Below are 7,743 nucleotides of genomic sequence, written 5' to 3'. Positions count from 1 at the left end.
AAATATATGTTGCAATACTCATAGCAGACAAAGTAGACTTCAAGATAAGACAGGTAAAGAGAGACAAAGAGGGGCAGTATATAATGATCAAAGGGACACTCCACCAAGAATACATAACACTTATAAATATCTATGCACCCAACACAGGAGCACGAAAGTACATAAAGCAACTATTAACAAGCCCAAAAGAAGATACTACCAATAGCAAAATAATAGTAGATGAACTCAACACTCCACTCACATCAATGGATAGATCATCCAGACAGAAAGTCAACAAGGAAACGGTGGAATTAAATGAAAAGCTAAACCAGTTGGACTTAATAGACATAGAACACTCCATCCAAAAACAGCAGAATACACATTCTTCTCAAGTGCTCATGGAACATTCTCAAGGATAGACCATATGTTGGGAAACAAGGCAACCCTCATTAAATTTAAGAAAATTGAAATAATAACAAGCATCTTTTCCAATCACAATGCTATAAAGCTAGAAATTAATTACAAGAAAAAAGCTGAGAAAGGGACAAAGATGTGGAGACTAAACAATATGCTATTGAACAGCCAATGGATCATGGAAGAAATTAAATCAGAAATCAAAAAATATCTGGAGACAAATGAAAATGAAAATATACCATACCAACTTATGAGGCATGCAGCAAAAACAGTACTGAGGAATTCATCACAATACATACTCACCTTAACAAACAAGAAACATCCCAAATAAGCAATCTCAAACTACATCTAATTGAATTAGAAAAAGAAGAACAAACAAAGCCCAAATTCAACAGAAGGAGAAAATAATAAAAATCAAAGCAGAAATAAATGCAATTGAAACAAAAACAGCAGTAGAGAGGATCAATGAAACAAAGAGCTGGTTCTTCAAAAAGATGAACAAAATTGACAAACCCCTAGCCAAACTTACAAAGAAAAAGAGAGAGAAAGCTCAGATAAAAAAATTAGAAATGAAAGAGGAGAAATTACAATGGATACCACAGAAATACAAAGTATTATAAGAGGACACTATGCAAAGCTATATGCCAATAAAATGGACATTCCAGAAGAAACAGATGAATTCTTAGACTCTTACAACCTCCCAAAGTTGAATCAAGAAGAGATAGATAATCTGAATATATCAATCAGAAGTAAAGAGATTGAAAGAGTAATCAAAAACATCCCTCCAAAATAAAAGTCCAGGACCAGACAGCTTCCCTGGAGAATTCTACCAAACTGTCAAGGAGGATTTAATACCTATCCTTCTCTAGCTATTCCAAAAAATTAGGGAATACAGAATGCTTCCTAACACATTCTATGAGGCCAACATTACTCTGAATACCAAAGCCTGACAGGGACAACACAAAAAAAGGAAAACTACAAGCCAATATTGCTAAAAACATAGATACAAAAATCCTCAACAAAATATTGGCAAACCGAATACAACAATATGTCAAAAAATTCACACATCATGATCAGGTGGGATTTATACTAGGGACATAAGGATGGCTCAACATCTGCAAATCAATCAGTGTGGTACACCACATTAACAAAATGAGGAATAGAAACCACATGATCATCTCAGTAGATGCAGAAAAAGCATTTCACATGACCCAACAGTCTTTTCTGAGAAAAACTCTCTTAACAAAATGGGGATAGAAGGAAATTACCTCAACATAATAAAGGCCATAAATGACAAACCCACAGTCAACATCATACTCAACGGGCAATAACTGAAGGCCATCCCTCTGAGAACAGGAAAAAGACAAGGGTGCCCACTCTCACCACTCCTATTCAACATAGTACTGGAGGATTTAGAGAGAGCAATTGGGCAACAGAAAGGAATAAAAGGAATCCAAATAGAAAATGAAGAAGTGAAACTCGCTGTTTGCAGACGACATGATCTTATACATAGAAAACCGTAAAGAATCTATCATAAAACTAATAGAAATAATTAACAACTACAGTAAAGTTGCAGGGTAAAAAATCAACTTACAAAAATCACTTGCATTTCTATACTCTAATAACGAACTTACAGAAAGAGAACTCAAGAATACAATCACATTTACAATTGCAACAAAAATAATAAAATATCTAGGAATAAATTTAACCAAGGAGGTGAAGGACTTATACAATGAAAACTATAAGACATTGTTGAAAGAGATCGATCATTACATAAAGAAATAGTAAGGTATTCCATGCACATGGATCAGAAGAATCAACATTGTTAAAATGGCCATACTACTTAAAGCAATCTACAGATTCAATGCGATCCCAATCAGAATCTCAATGATATTCTTCATGGAAATAGAACAAAGAATCCTAAAATTCATATGGGGCAACCAAAGACTCCAAATAGCTAAAGCAATCCTGAGAAAAAAGAACAAAGCTGGAGGCATCACAATGCCTGACTTCAAAATGTACTACAAAGCCATAGTTATCAAAACAGTAATCAAAACAGTGCTGGTGAAAAAACAGGCACACAGAACAATGGAACAGAACTGAAGGCCCAGACATACAAACCACACATCTACAGACAGCTAATCTTTGACACAGTTGCCAAGAATGTTCATACAATGGAGAAAAGATAGTCTCTTCAATAAATGGTGCTGGGAAAGCTGGACAGCCACTTGCAAAAGAATGAAAGTAGACCATTCTCTCACACCATACACAAAAATAAATTCAAAATGGATCAAAGACTTGAAGGTAAGACCTGCAACCATAAAACTGCTAGAAGAAAGTATAGGTAGTACACTCTTTGATGTCAAAATACAAAGGATCTTTTCAAATACCATTTCCTCTCAGACATGGGAAACAAAAGAAAAAATAAGCAAGTGGGACTTCATCAGACTAAAGAGCTTCTGCAAGGCAAGGAAACTAAGATCAAAACAAAAAGACAACCCACAAATTGGGAGAAAATATTTGCAAATCATATATCCAACAAGGGTTTAATCTCCATAATATATAAAGAACTCACACAACTGAACAACAAAAAACAAACAGCCAGATCAAAAAATGGGCAGAGGATATGAACAGATATTTTTCCAGAGAATGTATACAGATGGCCAAAAAGCACATGAAAAGATGTTAAACATCACTAATCATCAGGGAAATGCAAATCAAAACTACACTAAGATACCACCTTATGCCTGTTAGAATGAGTATAATCACTAAGACTAAAAATTACAAATGTTGGAGAGGATGTGGAGAAAAGGGAACCCTCATGCACTGCTGGTGGGAATGCAACCTGGTGCAGCCACTATGGAAAACAGTATAGAGGTTCCTCATAAAGCTAAAAATAGAAATACTGTATGACCCAGCTATCTCACTACTGAGTGTCTATCCAAACAACTTGATATCAACAATCCAAAGCGACCTATGTACCCCTATGTTCATTGCAGCGCTATTCACAACAGCCAAGACATGAAAGCAATCCAAATGTCCATCGACCAAAGCTTGGATAAAGAAGGTGTGGTATATATACACACACACACACGCACACACAATGGAATACTACTCAGCCATAAAAAAGACAAAATCACCCCTTTTGCAACAACATTATCTTAAGCAAAATAAACCAGGCTGAGAAAGACAAATACTGTGTGATTTCACGCATATGTGGAGGATAAACAAACACATGGACAAAGAGAACAGTTCAGTGGTTACCAGGGGAAGGGGGCTAGGGGTGAGCATAGGGGTGAAGGGGAGCACTTATATGGTGACAGACAAGAAATAACGTATGACTGAAATGCACAATGATGTAAACTATTGTGAACTCAATAAAAAAAAATCTCACTTACTTAAATTTATTCCAGTCTTACCCAGCTTGACCATGCATGAAACTCTTCTCTCAACGTTCCTTTTTCACAAACCTTCTATAACTTTCATTTTGCATTCAGAATTTGTCCCATGCCTTCCTTTTTGTTCTAGTACTTTAGAACAAATTTATCTTTCTTAACAAAACAAACAAAAATATTTCCATTCTTTATACTTTCTTTACTGAGAATATACATCTTGCTTTCCTTGAATACAAAGACGTTTTCCTTACTAGTCTTTAGCAGCTTTAATGGCATATATTAATTAGAATTCTTAACCCTTACAGACCTTAATTTTTAGTGAAAACTAAGAAGTAAGCAATCATAAACTGTCTTTTACGTTAGCATTCTGTGGCTTGGCAAATTCATAAACACTTTTTATAATTTCTAGAAACATGCTACCTCATAGTAAAATCTCTTAATAAAATATAAGATATGTTTACTAATAGATCCAAACATCTTTTAGTTTCTCTGTAGTAAGAAGCCAAAAGTAGATAAACGTGTATTTTGTAATTAATATCTAATATTTTATCTTATGTGGAAATGACCTAGATACTCAATAAATTTTTATCATTTAACTTAATTTAACAAAATTCTAAGGTTTCAAGTCATCAAAAGTTTTTGAAGTTATGTACACCATAACATATAATTATTGTTAAAAAGTTCTCCCAAAAACATTTATCTTTCACATCTATTTAATTTACTTGTTTCTGATAATTACATTTAGATGGCCTACAAAATTTCATGGGACATTAGATAAAATCAGCTATCATTCTAAGCTATTTTGCTGACAAATTTTGTAACAGAGATACGTGAACTTATTTGACTAATAAGCCCAAACCGCATATCTGCATCATATCCAGTGCTGATAATTTGGAGGGCATGCCTATTTCAATCAAACCAACAAATCTAAACAAGATTTGGTTTACCACAGATTATTTCGTATCATGTTAACTTAAAAGACATTTGGGTCTATCTTTTCCTTTCTTCCTTCCTCCTTCCCTTCTGTCAGTCCCCTTCCCTTCCCCTCCCCCTTTTTCCCTTCCCTGCCCTTTCCTTCCCTTCCCTTTTTTAGGTTTTTTTTATACCTTAATTGAGGTATAATTGGGACAAAATAAATGAACATATTTAATGTATAACATGTATGATTTGATAAGTTTTCATATCAAACTTATCAAGTATATTCCCTTGAAATCATCACCACAGTCAAGTTAATAAACAAATGTTACCCCCAAAAGTTCCCTCATGTCCTTCCTCACCTGGTCCTATCCATGGGCAATCACTGACCTGCTTTCTGTCATTTTATACTGCTTTGCATTTTCTGGAGAGTTTTATATAAATCAAAATACATAATGTATACTCCTGTCTGATCTCTTTTACTCAACATAATTATTTTAAGATTCATCCATGTTGTGTGTATCAATAATTATTTTTATTGCTGAGTGGTAGTCCGTTGTATGGATAAACCACAATTTGTTTATTCAAACATGTGTTGATATATATTTGAATTGTTTTCATGTTTTGGTATTACAAATAAAGCTTCTGTAAACATTTGTGTACAACTCTTTGTTTAGGCATACTTTCTTTTCTCTTGGGTAAATATCTAATAGTGAAATGGCTGGGTCATATGATAAATATGTGTTTAATGTTTTAAGAAGCTGTGAAATTGTTCTTCAACAGTTTATACAATTTTACATTCTCACTGGCAGTGAGAGTTCAATTCCTTTGCATCCTTGCCAACATTTGGTAGGGTTAAGACATTTAAATTTTAGACATTCTAATAGGTGTGTAGTGGTATTTTGTTGTGTTTTTAATATACATTTCCGTAATGACCAATGATGTTGAACATCATTTGATGTGCTGATTTGTCAAAACTTTTGGTATTTATTTATTGTGGTGTTTGTTTAATTACTTTGAGTTTTGAGAGTTCTGTGTATATTCTGGATACAAGTCTTCTGTCAGATACGTAATTTGCAAATATCTTCTCTCACTCTATGGCTTGTCTTCTTCTCTTGATAGTGTCTTTTTTTTTTTTAAAGATTTTATTTTTTCCTTTTTCTCCCCAAAGCCCCCCAGTACACAGTTGTATATTCTTCGTTGTGGGTCCTTCTAGTTGTGGCATGTGGGATGCTGCCTCAGCGTGGTTTGATGAGCAGTGCCATGTCCGCGCCCAGGATTCAAACCAAGGAAACACTGGGCCGCCTGCAGCGGAGTGCGCGAACTTAACCGCTCAGCCACGGGGCCAGCCCCTCTTGATAGTGTCTTTTGAAGAGCAGAAATTCTTAATTTTATTGAAGTCCAGTTTATCAATTTCTTCTTTTATGGATCATGTTTTTGGTATCATATCTATGAAATTGTTCCCTAACTTAAAATCACAAAGATTTTCACCAATTTTTTTCTAGACATTTTGTACATTTAGCTTTTGCTTTTAGTTTTATGATCTATTTTGAGTTAATTTTTGGATATTGTTCAAGATATAGATCGACATTCACTTTTTATATTTGGACATGGATAACGATTGTTTCCAGGACCGTTTTTTGAAAAGACTAACCTTTTCCCACTGAATTTCCTTTATACTTTCATTGAAAATCAATTGACCATGTATGTGTTGATCTATATCTGGACTCTTTCCTATTCCATTGAATATCCAAAAGCCAATACCACACTATCTTGATTACTGTTACTTTACAATAAGTTTTAAAGATAGTTTCTTCTTCTTCAGAGTTGTTTTGACTATTCTAGCTCTTTAATAATTTTATATGAATTTTAGAATCAATTTATCAATTTCTACAGAAAACCCCTCAGCTTTATTGAAGTGTAATTTGAGATACAATAAACTGCATATATGTTTTGACATAAGTATATGCCTAAAGACCATCACCAGAATCAAAATTTTCCTCCTACTTAATTATAATCCCTCCCTCCTTTCTTCATCTTCTCACCCTGTCCCTAGGCAATCAATCATCTGCAGTCTGTCACTACAGATTAGTTTGCGTTTTCTAAAATTTTATATAAATGGAATCATATAGTATGTACATTTTTTTGGTCTGGCTTCTTTCACTTGGCATAATTATTTTGAGATTCACCCTTGTTGTTACGTGAGTCAATATTTAGTACCTTTTCATTGATGAGTAGTCTTAAATGTATATACCAAAATGTATCTATTTACCTACTGAAGGACATTTGAGTTCTTTCCAATTTTTGTCTATTACAGGTAAAGCTACTATGAATATTTTTGTATGTCTTTAGATGGACATATGCTTTCATTTTTCATCGGTGAATACTTAGGAGGTGAATCACTGGGTCATATGGTAGGCATATGTTCAACTTTGTAGGAAACTGTCAAAATAATTTGCAAAGTGGTGGTATCATTTGGTGTTTCCACCACCAGTCTATGAGGTTTCCATTTCCCTTATATTCTTGCCAACACTTGGTGTGGTTAGTCTTTAAATTTTCATATTCTAGTAGCTGTGTAGTAGTATCTAATTGTGACTCTAGTATGCATTTCCCTAATGACTGATGATATTTATCATTTTTTTCAATTGCTTATTTGTCATTAACATATTTTCATTTGTGAAGTACCTGCAGCACTTTGCTCATTTTTGTGGGTGATTATTTTCTTATTGTTGAGTTGTGAGAATTCGCTGTATGTTCAGAATAGAAACTCATTATCAAATATGTGATTTTCAGATACCTTCTCCCAGTTTGTGGCATGGTTTTTGATTGTCTTTACAGTGTCCGTCAAAGAGTAGTTTTTAATTATGATTAAAGCTTATTTATCAAAATTTTCCTTTATTGGTCATGCTTTTGGTATTTTATCTAATGAATATTGTCACGAAGATCTCTCACATTTCTTCTAGATGTTTTATACTTATAGGTTTTACATTTAGATCTAAGATCCATTTTTGTATAGGCTATAAGGGTTGAAGTTGTTTCT

The sequence above is a fragment of the Equus asinus genome, chromosome X (assembly GCF_041296235.1).
Source record: "Equus asinus isolate D_3611 breed Donkey chromosome X, EquAss-T2T_v2, whole genome shotgun sequence".
Classification (NCBI taxonomy): domain Eukaryota; kingdom Metazoa; phylum Chordata; class Mammalia; order Perissodactyla; family Equidae; genus Equus; species Equus asinus.
This window is presented reverse-complemented; position numbering follows the sequence as displayed.